The following is a 16,100-nucleotide window of genomic DNA, read 5'->3' on the forward strand; positions in this document are numbered from 1 at the left end:
GACTAACTACACTACACAGGCTTGGTTGAGTTTAAAGGGGTTATTCATAGATCAGTAAGAGGCTTTGGTTCAACTTCAGATGAGAGACAGACAGACGACAGGCAGACAACAGACAGACAGAGGACAGACGGACAGACGACAGGCAGACAACAGACAGACAGAGGACAGACGGACAGACGACAGGCTTTGGTCGGGTCTGACAGAAGAGCCAGAGCACACGCCATCGACATCCAGATGACATACAACTCTGCTGAAGGGACAATCTGCAGTACAAACAACAACAAAGTGGACACCCCACCACTGTTTGGGTAAACAGCTGAGGGATAGGAGCAATGTAACCACTCTCAAATGAATAGAGCTAAGGATGCAAGGTGGGACCATGGACTTACCAAGGTTGGAGGTTATACAGTGTTTGTTTACAATTACATTGTTTCCAAACAATGCCTGCTTATATTTTGGTTCTGATGGGGTACGACAGTTTAACTAAGCTAATGAGGCATTAATAAGTTATATTCTTGGTGCATACATTTTTGCACTTAAATGCATGATATTATATTCACTTAATTACTTACCTATTGTTGTTGCATTGTCTTGAAGGTGAACTTGCAAGAAAGCATTTCGTTGCATTATGTACTCCACATATATCATGTGTATATAACTAATACAAATTGAAGAGACAGAATCATTAGATCACTTGTTTTGGTACTGCTTGTTTTTGGTCACAGGTTCAGGAGTAGCTGAAGAATTGCAACATTTTTCTGAAGCTAACACTGCAAATAGCACTGCTGGGTGATTTGAAAAGCCGTAGTCAATCGATCAATAATACTCTTAGCGAAATATGTAGAAACTATGAGAATAGAAAGGTTCAAAGGTTTTGTGAAACATCACAGCACGGTTGAAAACTATATGGCATGGATGGTGTTCAGAGATGGATGGGAGGGGTTGAGTGTATCTGTAGGGTTAGACTAAAAATAACAAAAAACAAGATAAACAATGTAAAATATACTGTCCGTAGAATGTAAATAGTATGTTTAGGCTGGAAGTAGAAGTATTGTTGTCCATTAGTTTACTCCAATTATAAAGAAGGAATGCAGAAACCGCTCCGCTATTTCCTGGTTTCTAAAACTCAAATAGTTTGCCTAGTATCAGTTTATGTGACAAAACAAGATGGTAGAATGATTCTCTACACTATACTATCTAAACTGCTGTAAAATATATTCTCCATAAGCAAAGTATTGTATGTTCAGCTGTTGGAAGCAAGTGTACAAAACCACAAGTAAAAGACCAAAAACGAACCTTAAGAACGGAAAGCAGAGATAGAGCACACAAAATAGCTCTACCACTTCTAATACTTGCTTTAAATGAAAATGACATATCCTTAACTCCCATTTCTATGTGAATTTGGTCACCAAAAAGTTACATATTGCCCCTTTAAAAAATTAATATATTTACAAATAAGGTCAAGGAGTCGGAAAGTGTTCAGACCCCTTGACTTTTCCCACATTTTGTTACATTACAGTCTTACTCGAAATTTGCTTAAATAAAAAATATTCCTCAGCAATCTACACAAAATATCCCATTGTAAAAAACAGAAATACTTTTTTTACATAAGTATTCAGACCCTTTACTATGAGACTCGAAATTGAGCTCAGGTGCATCCTGTTTCCATTGATCATCCATGAGATGTTTCTACAACTTGATTGGAGTCCACCTGTGGTAAATTCAATTGATTTGACATGATTTGGAAAGGCACATACTTGTCTATATAAGGCCCCACAGTTGACAGTGCATGTCAGAGCAAAAGCCAAGCCATGAGGTCGAGACAGGATTGTGTCGAGGCACAGATCTGGGGAAGTGTACCAAAAAAATGTCTGCAGCAAGACCACAGTGGCCTCCATCATTCTTAAATGGAAGAAGTTTGGAACCACGAAGACTCTTCCTAGAGCTGGCCGCCCGGCCAAACTGAGCAATCGGGGGAGAAGGGCCTTGGTTACGGAGGTGACCGTGAACCCGATGGTCACTCTGACAGAGCACCAGAGCTCCTCTCTGAAGATGGGAGAACCTTCCAGAAGGACAACCATCTCTGCAGCACTCCACCAATCAGGCCTTTATGGTAGGGTGGCCAGACGGAAGACACTCCTCAGTAAAAGGCACGTGACAGCCCGCTTGGAGTTTGTCAAAAGGCACCTAAAGACTCAGACCATGAGAAACAAGATTCTCTGGTCTGATGAAACCAAGATTGAACTCTTTGGACTGAATACCAAGTGTCACGTCTTGAGGGAACCTGGCATCATCCCTACAGTGAAGCATGGTGGTGGCAGCATCATGCTGTGGGGATGTTTTTCAGACGCAGGGACTGGAAGACTAGTCAGGATCAAGGGAAAGATGAATGGAGCAAAATACAGAGAGATTCTTGATGAAAAGCGCTCTGGAGCAGGTTAGGACCTCAGACTGTGGCGAAGGTTCACCTTCCAACAGGACAATGACCCTAAGCACACAGCCAAGACAGCGCAGGAGTGGCTTTGGGACAAGTCTCTAAATGTCCTTGAGTGGCCCAGCCAGAACTTGAACCCGATTGAACATCTCTGGAGACCTGAAAAATACAGTGCCTTGCGAAAGTATTCGGCCCCCTTTGAACTTTGCGACCTTTTGCCACATTTCAGGCTTCAAACATAAAGATATAAAACTGTATTTTTTTGTGAAGAATCAACAACAAGTGGGACACAATCATGAAGTGGAACGACATTTATTGGATATTTCAAACTTTTTTAACATACAAAAACTGAAAAATTGGGCGTGCAAAATTATTCAGCCCCCTTAAGTTAATACTTTGTAGTGCCAGCTTTTGCTGTGATTACAGCTGTAAGTCGCTTGGGGTATGTCTCTATCAGTTTTGCACATCGAGAGACTGAATTTTTTTCCCATTCCTCCTTGCAAAACAGCTCGAGCTCAGTGAGGTTGGATGGAGAGCATTTGTGAACAGCAGTTTTCAGTTCTTTCCACAGATTCTCGATTGGATTCAGGTCTGGACTTTGACTTGGCCATTCTAACACCTGGATATGTTTATTTTTTAACCATTCCATTGTAGATTTTGCTTTATGTTTTGGATCATTGTCTTGTTGGAAGACAAATCTCCGTCCCAGTCTCAGGTCTTTTGCAGACTCTATCAGGTTTTCTTCCAGAATGGTCCTGTATTTGGTTCCATCCATCTTCCCATCAATTTTAACCATCTTCCCTGTCCCTGCTGAAGAAAAGCAGGCCCAAACCATGATGCTGCCACCACCATGTTTGACAGTGGGCATGGTGTGTTCAGGGTGATGAGCTGTGTTGCTTTTACGCCAAACATAACGTTTTGCATTGTTGCCAAAAAGTTCCATTTTGGTTTCATCTGACCAGAGCACCTTCTTCCACATGTTTGGTGTGTCTCCCAGGTGGCTTGTGGCAAACTTTAAACAACACTTTTTATGGATATCTTTAAGAAATGACTTTCTTCTTGCCACTCTTCCATAAAGGCCAGATTTGTGCAATATATGACTGATTGTTGTCCTATGGACAGAGTCTCCCACCTCAGCTGTAGATCTCTGCAGTTCATCCATAGTGATCATGGGCCTCTTGGCTGCATCTCTGATCAGTCTTCTCCTTGTATGAGCTGAAAGTTTAGAGGGACGGCCAGGTCTTGGTAGATTTGCAGTGGTGTGATACTCCTTCCATTTTGCTTGCACAGTGCTCCTTGGGATGTTTAAAGCTTGGGAAATCTTTTTGTATCCAAATCCGGCTTTAAACTTCTTCACAACAGTATCTCGGACCTGCCTGGTGTGTTCCTTGTTCTTCATGATGCTCTCTGCGCTTTTGACGGACCTCTGAGACTATCACAGTGCAGGTGCATTTATACGGAGACTTGATTACACACAGGTGGATTGTATTTATCATCATTAGTCATTTAGGTCAACATTGGATCCTTCAGAGATCCTCACTGAACTTCTGGAGAGAGTTTGCTGCACTGAAAGTAAAGGGGCTGAATAATTTTGCACGCCCAATTTTTCAGTTTTTGATTTGTTAAAAAAGTTTGAAATATCCAATAAATGTCGTTCCACTTCATGATTGTGTCCCACTTGTTGTTGATTCTTCACAAAAAAATACAGTTTTATATCTTTATGTTTGAAGCCTGAAATGTGGCAAAAGGTCGCAAAGTTCAAGGGGGCCGAATACTTTCGCAAGGCACTGTAGCTGTGCAGCAATGCTCCCCATCCAACCTGACAGAGCTTGAGAGGATCTGCAAAGAATGGGAGAATCTCCCCAAATATATGTGTACCAAGCTTGTAGCGTCATACTCAAGAATGCTGTATGACTATGCTGTAATCGCTGCCAAAGGTGCATCAACAAAGTACTGAGTAAAGGGTCTGAATACTGAATACTTATACATTTGCAAGCATTTCTACAAACTTGTTTTTGCTTTGTCATTATGGGGTATTATGTGTAGATTGATAAGGGAAAAAACTAATTATTACATTTTAGAATAAGGCTGTAACGTAACAAAATGTGGAAAAGGTCAAGGGGTCTGAATACTTTCTGAATGCACTGTATAGGGGATTGGAAATGATGCAGACAATTACAATCTGCAATATTAAAGCTGATCTACCCACTACATTTTTTTGTTGAATAATAATAATAAAAATAATAGAACTTCATATCATTCATTTAAGTTTTAAAAAAAGATATACCAATTGCAGATTGCCCCTTTAAAGCCACAAACATCCATAACCCCCTGGCCTGTCACCCAGCACAACACAAAGCCTTAGCACATTCATTAACTTCTACTTGGCTCCAGGATGGAAGAGAACAGCTGATAGAACAGTTTTTTTTAGCAACTTCTGGCCATGATGTAAGGCCTACCTACTACTCAAGTCAAAAAGAGCCAGCCAGGGTGACAAACTGTTCTATTTACCCACATCCCAGCAAGAGCACTATATCAATCCCTCTATGGCAACGTTCCCACTAGCTATAGGAGTCTGTGGTTTGATTAAAACTAAGCAGAGAGAGAGAGAGAGAGAGAGAGAGAGACAAAAAGAGAGAGTCCAGAGAGAGAGAGAGATCCCAGGCTTACAGTACAGAGTCTTTTCCCCCAGCCAGCAGAATAGTGAAAGAAAAGAGGGATGTGCCTGAGGACCAGAACAGAACAGAGACATCCATCCCTATGGATCAAGTCCGCTTTGTTCTCTACAGCTTGAGTTTCCCATCAGTCTGTTTGAGGTTGTGTCCCAAATGGCACCATACTCCCTATAGTGCACTGCTTTTGGCTAAAGCCCATGAGGGCCCATGAGGCCCTGTTCAAAAGAATGCACTACATAGGGAATAGGGTGCCATTTCAGACGCAGCCTGAGAGTGTCACAATGGGCAAGGTCCACGCCTCACTCACTTTCTGGCTTCTTGGAAACCATGTGACATTATCTGGAACTTTACTGCTGCAGTAGCTGGGATAGCTAGTGTGTGTGTGTGTGTGTGTGTGTGAGTGTGTGTGTGTGTGTGTGCGCCTGTCCTACCTCGTTTGTAACTCATTTGTGTTGATTACTTTGCCACAGCAAAGCAGCTGTGCTCTTCCCTGAACCGGGCGATAAAATGTTCAGATCAGTGGCAGTCTGTGCTGTTTAAGATGAGGGAGGACGATTTATTTAAAACATTTATGAGCATGGCATTATTTCTATTACAGCATTTTGGACACTCATTAATTTTCCATTCACCCAGCTCGATGTAACATCGATAGGTTTAGGCTATTATATGATACTTGAATTTTCCCTATACCCATCATGAGGTTAATACTAGCCTACGAATCTAAGTTTATAACCTAGGTGCACAGGTAGAGAGACAAATTGGAGTAATCAAGGTGACAAACAGTGACACATTCAATACAGCCTTGCATAATCCTGCCGGCATCTAGCTGATCTAGGGTGTAATCATTAGTCCAAACAGTTGCAAACGAGAGTTTCTATTGAACAAATTCAGGTAGGCTTATCCACACTTCATTCTGTTTACTTCCATTCAAGAAAAGTTTTTCACCTGCACACACAGTAAATTTTCATAGCAGCCACATACAAACAGCATCATCACTTTCCTCGTTGTATAATTCCTTCTCGGATCTACACCCTCTCCTCCTCTCACCTTCTCCCTTCGAGTATGGACTTCGGTGGACAACAAAACAGCTGTCTGTGACGAGGCAAAAAAAAATAATAATTCCATGCCAAACCTTCATACCATAACCGCTAAGCGCTACATAGCCTACATCGTTGTCACCATATTAACATCATAGTCAACATAGCTAATAGAACTAAGGTGTTAGTAAACCTTCTACAATCACACCGTACAGTGTACAGCAAGCAGTTTAACAGTTACACTGGCTGGCCCTGGTATTTGGTCAAGGCAGCAGCTACTCTTCAAGGGGTCCAGCAACATTAAGGCAGTTATATACAATATTACATGACATTACATTTCAAAATATTTTTCACAACAGATTAAGTGTTTTCGCTCAAGCCACTACTCTACTACCACATACCTACAATACAAGATCCATGTGTACGTGTGTGTAGAGTGCGTGTCTTATCATGTGTATGTGTAAGTGTGTGTCTTTTTGCCTGTGTGTGTGTGTGTGTGTGTGTGTGTGTGTGTGTGTGTGTGTGTCTCTTCAGTCCCCGCAGTTCCATAAGTTGTATTTTTATCAGTTTTTTTATCTGATTCTTCTACTTGCATCATTTACCTGATATGGAATAGAGTTCCATGTAGCCATGACTCTATGTAGTACTGAGCACCTCCCATAGTCTGTTTTGAAAATGACATCAACTTTCTCCAGTCCCAACAACATCAAACTGTTTTAGAGACTGAGAGACAGTGTCTGGTATTGCTCCAGTCCTAACAACATCAAACTGTTTTAGAGACTGAGAGACAGTGTCTGATAGTGCTCCAGGTCTCTCTGTCAGAATAAGCAACAAGAGGACTTGGAAAGCAGATCAGCTCCTGTAGAATGGCACTATGATTATTGTGAGTAACCTAATTTGTGTTGCTTATCTTCGCCTTCTAGTGAGTTACAAACTGTCATCTCCTACCATTCTGATAGAAGTGGTGAAAGTAAAAGTTGCAGGTTACATTATTATATTCTGAGAGAGCAACTTGGCATAATATATCCTAAAACGACTGTCAAAAAACATGGTTGTAACTTTAATCTGTTTGTTATTCCATTGGTTACCTCTAGGCAGATCCCACAAGGGCCGAGTGGCCCACATTCACTGAATATGGCACCTGTAAATGAGTAATCACAAGTAAAACCTTTCTCGTGAATGACCTCATTACTGAGCGCAAAGTTGATTGCACGTTTCTCACTGAAACATGGCTTCAGTCTTCAGACTGTAGTGCCGTTGTTATTGAAGGATTCCGCCAGACTACAGCTTTACATATTCTATCAGCCTCTATTTTTACTAATGCTCTCAGCTATAAGGAAATTTTTTTTGCGAATACTGTTTAAATGTCAGCCACCCGTGCTGGCCTTAACCCTGTATAGGCCACCAAAGCACTGCCCCATTTTCTTTACTGATTTCTCTGAACTATTGGCTATTGTCCTTGAGAACTATGATATAAATCATTGTGTTGGGTGATTTTAATATTCATGTTGGCAAAGAGACTGATTCCAAGGCCATTGAATTCATGAATCATTTGTGCTCTATGGACTTTATCTAACAAATTACTGGGCCCACCCATAACCGCAGCGATAGTATGGACCTGGTTATTACCACGGGGCTTTCCATTGACATACCCTCTATTGCTGATGTTGCTTTATCTAATCCTACTGTGTATTTTTTACCAACTTGTTGCCCATAGCACAGGGTAATACGGAAAGCATTATTAAGACTATCTGAATTTGCAACAGATTTTATTGATTGTGTGAACAATACTCCATCATCTATTCTGCCTTCCACTTTGATGAGTTAGTTGATAACTTTAATAACAAATTAAGGGCAACTATTAATGCCATAGCTTCAGTAAAGTTGAAAAACACCACATCCAAAACGGAGCCCCTTGGATAAGTGAGGAAACGAATAAATTAAAGAGAAATTGCAGAAAGGCAGAGCAGAAGTGGAGAAAGTCAAAGTTGCAGGTTACATTATTATATTCTGAGAGAGCAACTTGGCATAATATATCCTGAAACGAGTCACATACATAACAAGGCAATTAGAAAAATGAGCTCGTATGGCATTTCTATCTTGACCCCTCATAATCAGAATATTAGGGAGGGCTCATCTCAACCATTGATGTCCTGATAAATCCTACCCCTGCAAACCTGTGAAGTTTGCTGCATATTTCAGAAATAAGGTAGGCTGGATATCAGTCAAGCAAGACCCGATGAGAAGTTTGATGATATGTGCCCTAGCAAAGCCACTAGGGATTTATTTTGCTCAGGAAAGTGATATCACAATTTAAATCTTCTACCTGCCTTCTCCATCCTATCCCCAACACCTTCTTCAAACGAGTTTGCATTTGCATATCAGAAGAAGTGCATGCTATTGTTAATCACTCCCTGATCACAGGCAATTTCCCTACTGCACTAAAAACTGCTATGGTGAAAAGTAATCTAGATTCTTCAGCTCTTAACAATTTTCGGGCAATCTCCAACCTTCCATTCTTAAGCAGAATTCGGGAGAAATTTGTTTTCAAACAGCTAAATACATTTTTAAGTGACAACTGTATTTAAAAAAAAATCCAATCTGGATTTCATGCCCACTACAGCACAGAGATGGCCTTAGTTAAAGTGGTAAATTATCTTAAGAGCCAATACAGATTCCAAACAGCTCTCTGTCCTTGTACTCTTGGATTGAAGTGCTGCATTCGACACTGTTGACGCTGATGTCCTTCTGGACACACTGGAGAAGTGGGTTGGCCTCTCCGGTCCAGTTCCAAATTGGTTTAGGACCTATTTAACCGGTCAAGAGTTTTTTTCACCCTTGGTGAACATAACTGAGAGAAAATACATATCAAACGTGGCGTTCCACAAGGTTCAATTTTGGGTCCGGAACTGGTCAGTTTATATACAGTACCAGTCAAAGTTTGGACACACCTACTCATTCAAGGGGTTTTCTTTATTTTTACTTTTTTCTACATTGTAGAATAATAGTGAAGACATCAAAACTATGAAATAACACATGGAATCAGGTAGTAACCAAAAAAGCGTTCAACAAATCAAAATATATTTTATATTTGAGATTCTTCAAAGTAGCCACCCTTTTCCTTGATGACAGCTTTGCACACTCTTGGCATTCTCTCAACCAGCTTCACCAGGCATGATTTCCTAACAGTCTTGAAGGAGTTCCACATATGCTGAGCACTTGTTGGCTGCTTTTCCTTCACTCTGCGATCCAACTCATCCCAAACCATCTGTAACGGTTTTCTTGTGGTGAAGGAGAGGCGGACCAAAATGCAGCGTGGTGGTTATTCATGTTTCTTTAATATAGACTCTATACATGAATAAACTAACAAAACAATAAATGTGCGAAAACCTAAACAGCCCTATCTGGTGCAAACACAGAGACAGGAACAATCACCCACAAACACATAGTGAAACCCAGGCTACCTAAGTATGATTCTCAATCAGAGACAACTAATGACACCTGCCTCTGATACTAGGCCGAAACATAGAAATACCCAAAACATAGAAAAACAAACATAGACTGCCCACCCCAACTCACGCCCTGACCATACTAAATAATGACAAAACAAAGGAAATAAAGGTCAGAACGTGACAGTAACCACCCCCCCCCCCCAAAGGTGCGGACTCCGGCCGCAAAACCTTAACCTATAGGGGAGAGGCTGGGTGGGCGTCTGTCCGCGGTGGCGGCTCTGGCGCGGGATGCGGACCCCACTTCACCATTGTCTTAGTCCGCCTTATTGTCTGCTTCCGTGGCCTCCTAACCACGGCGACCCCTCTAAATGACCCCACTGGACTGAGGGGCGGAAGCTCTGGACAGAGGGGCGGAAGCTCTGGACAGAGGGGCGGAAGCTCTGGACAGAGGGGCGGAAGCTCTGGACAGAGGGGCAGGGGCTCTGGACAGAGGGGCAGGGGCTCTGGCGCCTCTGGGCTGAGGGGCTCTGGCGCCTCTGGGATGAGGCGCTCTGGCGCCTCTGGGCTGAGGGGCACTGGCGGCACCTGGCTGACTGGCGGCACTGGCGGCCCCTGGCTGACTGGCGGCACTGGCGGCCCCTGGCTGACTGGCGGCACTGGCGGCCCCTGGCTGACTGGAGGCACTGGCGGCCCCTGGCTGACTGGCGGGACTGGCGGCCCCTGGCTGACTGGCGGCCCCTGGCTGACAGGCGGCACTGGCGGCCCCTGGCTGACTGGCGGCACTGGCGGCTCCTTGCAGACTGGCGGCACTGGCGGCTCCTTGCAGACTGGCGGCACTGGCGGCTCCTTGCAGACTGGCGGCACTGGCGGCTCCTTGCAGACTGGCGGCAATGGCGGCGCTGGGCAGACTGGCGGCACTGGCGGCGCTAGGCAGACGGGTGGCTCAGGCGGCGCTGGGCAGACGGGTGGCTCAGATGGCGATGGGCAGACGGGTAGCTCAGATGGCGCTGGGCAGACGGGAAGCTCTAGCAACGCTGGAGAGGAGGAAGGCTCTGGCAGCACTGGAGAGGTGGGAGACTATGACAGCGCTGGAGAGGAAGGCTCCGGCAGCGCTGGAGAGGAAGGCTCCGGCAGCGTTGGACTGAGTAGCTCTGGCGCCTCTGGAATGAGGGGCTCTAGCGCCTCTGGACTGAGGGGTGGGAGCTCTGTTAGCGCCGAAGGGGCAGGAGACTCTGGCTGCGCTGGAGAGGAGGAAGGCTATGGCAGCGCTGGAGAGTAGGAAGGCTCCGGCAGCGCTGGAGAGGCGGGAGACTCCGACAGCGCTGGAGAGGCGGGAGACTCCGACAGCGCTGGACAGGCGGGAGCCCCTGTAAGGATGAGCCGGAGAGACAGCCTGGTGCGGGGGGCTGCCACCGGAGGGCTGGTGCGTGGAGGTGGTGACGGATAGACCGGACCGTGCAGGCGCACTGGAGCTCTTGAGCACCGAGCCTGCCCAACCCTACCTGGTTGCATGCTCCCGGTCGCCCTGCCAGTGCGGCGAGGTGGAATATGTACTTCCGGCGCCGACAGAGATGGCCGCCTCGCTTCACGTTCCTAGGAAACTATGCAGTTTTTTGTTTTTTTACGTGTTATTTCTTACATTAGTACCCCAGGTCATCTTAGGTTTCATTACATACAGTTGAGAAGAACTACTGAATATAAGATCAGCGTCAACTCACCATCAGTACGACCAAGAATATGTTTTTTGCGACGCGGACCCTGTGTTCTGCCTTACAAACAGGACAACGGAGTGGATTCCATGCAGCGACCCAAAAAAACGACTCCGAAAAAGAGGGAAACGAGGCGGTCTTCTGGTCAGACTCCGGAGACGGGCACACCGTGCACCACTCCCTAGCATACTTCTTGCCAATGTCCAGTCTCTTGACAACAAGGTTGATGAAATCCGAGCAAGGGTAGCATTCCAGAGGGACATCAGAGACTGTAACGTTCTTTACTTCACGGAAACATGGCTCACTGGAGAGACGCTATCCGAGGCGGTGCAGCCAACGGGTTTCTCCACGCATCGCGCAGACAGAAACAAACATCTTTCTGGTAAGAAGAGGGGCGGGGGCGTATGCCTTATGGCTAACGTGACATGGTGTGATGAAAGAAACATACAGGAACTCAAATCCTTCTGTTCACCTGATTTAGAATTCCTCACAATCAAATGTAGACCGCAGTATCTACCAAGAGAATTCTCTTCGATTATAATCACAGCAGTATATATCCCCCCCAAGCAGACACATCGATGGCTCTGAACAAACTTTATTTAACTCTCTGCAAACTGGAAACGATTTATCCGAGGCTGCATTCATTGTAGCTGGGGATTTTAACAAGGCTAATCTGAAAACAAGACTCCCTAAATTTTATCAGCATATCGATTGCGCAACCAGGGGTGGAAAGACCTTGGATCATTGTTACTCTAACTTCCGCGACGCATATAAGGCCCTGCCCCGCCCCCCTTTCGGAAAAGCTGACCACGACTCCATTTTGTTGATCCCTACCTACAGACAGAAACTAAAACAAGAGGCTCCCACGCTGAGGTCTGTCCAACGCTGGTCCGACCAAGCTGACTCCACACTCCAAGACTGCTTCCATCACGTGGACTGGGACATGTTTCGTATTGCGTCAGATAACAATATTGACGAATACACTGATTCGGTGTGCGAGTTCATTAGAACGTGCGTTGAAGATGTCGTTCCCATAGCAACGATTAAAACATTCCCTAACCAGAAACCGTGGATTGATGGCAGCATTCGCGTGAAACTGAAAGCGCAAACCACTGCTTTTAATCAGGGCAAGGTGTCTGGTAACATGACCGAATACAAACAGTGCAGCTATTCCCTCCGCAAGGCTATCAAACAAGCTAAGCGTCAGTACAGAGACAAAGTAGAATCTCAATTCAACGGCTCAGACACAAGAGGCATGTGGCAGGGTCTACAGTCAATCACGGACTACAGGAAGAAATCCAGCCCAGTCACGGACCAGGATGTCTTGCTCCCAGGCAGACTAAATAACTTTTTTGCCCGCTTTGAGGACAATACAGTGCCACTGACACGGCCTGCAACGAAAACATGCGGTCTCTCCTTCACTGCAGCCGAGGTGAGTAAAACATTTAAATGTGTTAACCCTCGCAAGGCTGCAGGCCCAGACGGCATCCCCAGCCGCGCCCTCAGAGCATGCGCAGACCAGCTGGCCGGTGTGTTTACGGACATATTCAATCAATCCCTATACCAGTCTGCTGTTCCCACATGCTTCAAGAGGGCCACCATTGTTCCTGTTCCCAAGAAAGCTAGTCCTCACATCCGTCATCATGAAGTGCTTTGAGAGACTAGTCAAGGATCATATCACCTCCACCCTACCTGACACCCTAGACCCACTCCAATTTGCTTACCGCCCAAATAGGTCCACAGACGATGCAATCTCAACCACACTGCACACTGCCCTAACCCATCTGGACAAGAGGAATACCTATGTGAGAATGCTGTTCATCGACTACAGCTCGGCATTCAACACCATAGTACCCTCCAAGCTCGTCATCAAGCTCAAGACCCTGGGTCTCGACCCCGCCCTGTGCAACTGGGTACTGGACTTCCTGACGGGCCGCCCCCAGGTGGTGAGGGTAGGCAACAACATCTCCTCCCCGCTGATCCTCAACACTGGGGCCCCACAAGGGTGCGTTCTGAGCCCTCCCCTGTACTCCCTGTTCACCCACGACTGCGTGGCCACGCACGCCTCCAACTCAATCATCAAGTTTGCGGACGACACAACAGTGGTAGGCTTGATTACCAACAACGACGAGACGGCCTACAGGGAGGAGGTGAGGGCCCTCGGAGTGTGGTGTCAGGAAAATAACCTCACACTCAACGTCAACAAAACTAAGGAGATGATTGTGGACTTCAGGAAACAGCAGAGGGAACACCCCCCAATCCACATCGATGGAACAGTAGTGGAGAGGGTAGCAAGTTTTAAGTTCCTCGGCATACACATCACAGACAAACTGAATTGGTCCACTCACACAGACAGCATCGTGAAGAAGGCGCAGCAGCGCCTCTTCAACCTCAGGAGGCTGAAGAAATTCGGCTTGTAACCAAAAGCACTCACAAACTTCTACAGATGCACAATCGAGAGCATCCTGTCGGGCTGTATCACCGCCTGGTACGGCAACTGCTCCGCCCTCAACCGTAAGGCTCTCCAGAGGGTAGTGAGGTCTGCACAACGCATCACCGGGGGCAAACTACCTGCCCTCCAGGACAGCTACACCACCCGATGTTACAGGAAGGCCATAAAGATCATCAAGGACATCAACCACCCGAGCCACTGCCTGTTCACCCCGCTATCATCCAGAAGGCGAGGTCAGTACAGGTGCATCAAAGCTGGGACCGAGAGACTGAAAAACAGCTTCTATCTCAAGGCCATCAGACTGTTAAACAGCCACCACTAACATTGAGTGGCTGCTGCCAACACACTGACAATGACACTGACTCACTTCAGCCACTTTAATAATGGGAATTGATAGGAAATGATGTAAATATATCACTAGCCACTTTAAACAACGCTACCTTATATAATGTTACTTACCCTACATTATTCATCTCATATGCATACGTATATACTGTACTCTATATCATCGACTGCATCCTTATGTAATACATGTATCACTAGCCACTTTAACTATGCCACTTTGTTTACATACTCATCTCATATGTATATACTGTACTCGATTTCATCTACTGTATCTTGCCTATGCTGCTCTGTACCATCACTCATTCATATATCCTTATGTACATATTATTTATCCCCTTACACTGTGTATAAGACAGTAGTTTTGGAATTGTTAGTTAGATTACTTGTTGGTTATTACTGCATTGTCGGAACTAGAAGCACAAGCATTTCGCTACACTCGCATTAACATCTGCTAACCACGTGTATGTGACAAATAACATTTGATTTGATTTGATTTGATTTGAATAGCCCGCACTGGGCTATGCAGGCGAACCGGGGACACCATGCGCAAGGCTGGTGCCATGTAAGCCGGCCCAAGGCTGACTGGAGACCAGATGCGTAGAGCCGGCTTCATGGCACTTGGCTCGATGCCCACTCTGGCCCGGCCGATACGCGGAGCTGGAATGTACCGCACCGGGCTATGCACCCGCACTGGGGACACCGTGCGCTTCACAGCATAACACGGTGCCTGCCCGGTCTCTCCAGCCCACCGGTAAGCACAGGAAGTTGGCGCAGGTCTCCTACCTGGCTTCGCCACACTTCCTGTGTGCCTCCGCCAATACATTTTTGGGGCTGACTATCGGGCTTCCATCCACGCCGCCGTGCTGCCTCCTCATACCAGCGCCTCTCCGCCTTCGCCGCCTCCAGCTCTTCTTTGGGGCGGCGATATTCTCCAGGCTGTGGCCAGGGTCCTTTACCATCCAACTCATCCTCCCATGTCCAGTCCTCCTTGCGCTGATGTTGCTGTTGCCCGTTACCACGCCGCTTGGTCCTGTTGTGGTGGGTGATTCTGTAACGGTTTTCTTGTGGTGAAGGAGAGGCGGACCAAAATGCAGCGTGGTGGTTATTCATGTTTCTTTAATATAGACTCTATACATGAATAAACTAACAAAACAATAAATGTGCGAAAACCTAAACAGCCCTATCTGGTGCAAACACAGAGACAGGAACAATCACCCACAAACACACAGTGAAACCCAGGATACCTAAGTATGATTCTCAATCAGAGACAACTAATGACATCTGCCTCTGATACTAGGCCGAAACATAGAAATACCCAAAACATAGAAAAACAAACATAGACGCCCTGACCATACTAAATAATGACAAAACAAAGGAAATAAAGGTCAGAACGTGACACCATCTCAATTGAGTTGAGGTCGGGTGATTGTGGAGGCCAGGTCATCTGATGCAGGTCATTGTCCTGTTGAAAAACAAACGGTAGTCACACTAATCTCAAACCAGATGGGATGGCATATTGCTGCAGAATGCTGTGGTAGCCATGCTGGTTTAGTGTGCCTTGAATTCTAAATAAACCACAGACAGTGTCACCATCAAAGCACCCCCACACCATCACACCTCCTCCTCCATGCTTCTCGGTGGGAACCACACATGCAGAGATCATACGTTCATCTACTCTGTGTCTCACAAAGACACGGCAGTTGGAACCAAAAATCTCAAATGTGGACTCATCAGACCAAAGGACAGATTTCCACCGGTCTAATGTCCATTGCTCATGTTTCTTGGCCCAAGCAAGTCTCTTCTTTTTGTTTGTGTCCTTTAGTAGTGATTTCTATGCAGCAGTTCAACCATGAAGGCCTGATTCACTCAGTCTCCTCTGAACAGTTGATGTTGAGATGTGTCTGCTCCTTGAACTCTGAAGCATTTATTTGGGCTGCAATTTCTGAGGCTGGTAGCCCTGTGGCAGTCCTCATGAGAGCCAGATTCATCATAGCGC

The 16,100-nt window shown here is 45.7% G+C and overlaps 1 protein-coding gene across 3 annotated transcripts in view; it reads right to left on the minus strand.

Annotated features, from left to right (window-relative positions):
• Positions 1-16,100, minus strand: part of LOC139382024 (disks large homolog 5-like) — a 152,594-nt gene that overhangs the window by 96,178 nt on the left and 40,316 nt on the right. The gene's annotated exons all lie outside the window — the stretch shown is intronic.

The sequence above is a fragment of the Oncorhynchus clarkii genome, chromosome 23, assembly GCF_045791955.1.
Source record: "Oncorhynchus clarkii lewisi isolate Uvic-CL-2024 chromosome 23, UVic_Ocla_1.0, whole genome shotgun sequence".
In the NCBI taxonomy this organism is placed as follows: domain Eukaryota; kingdom Metazoa; phylum Chordata; class Actinopteri; order Salmoniformes; family Salmonidae; genus Oncorhynchus; species Oncorhynchus clarkii.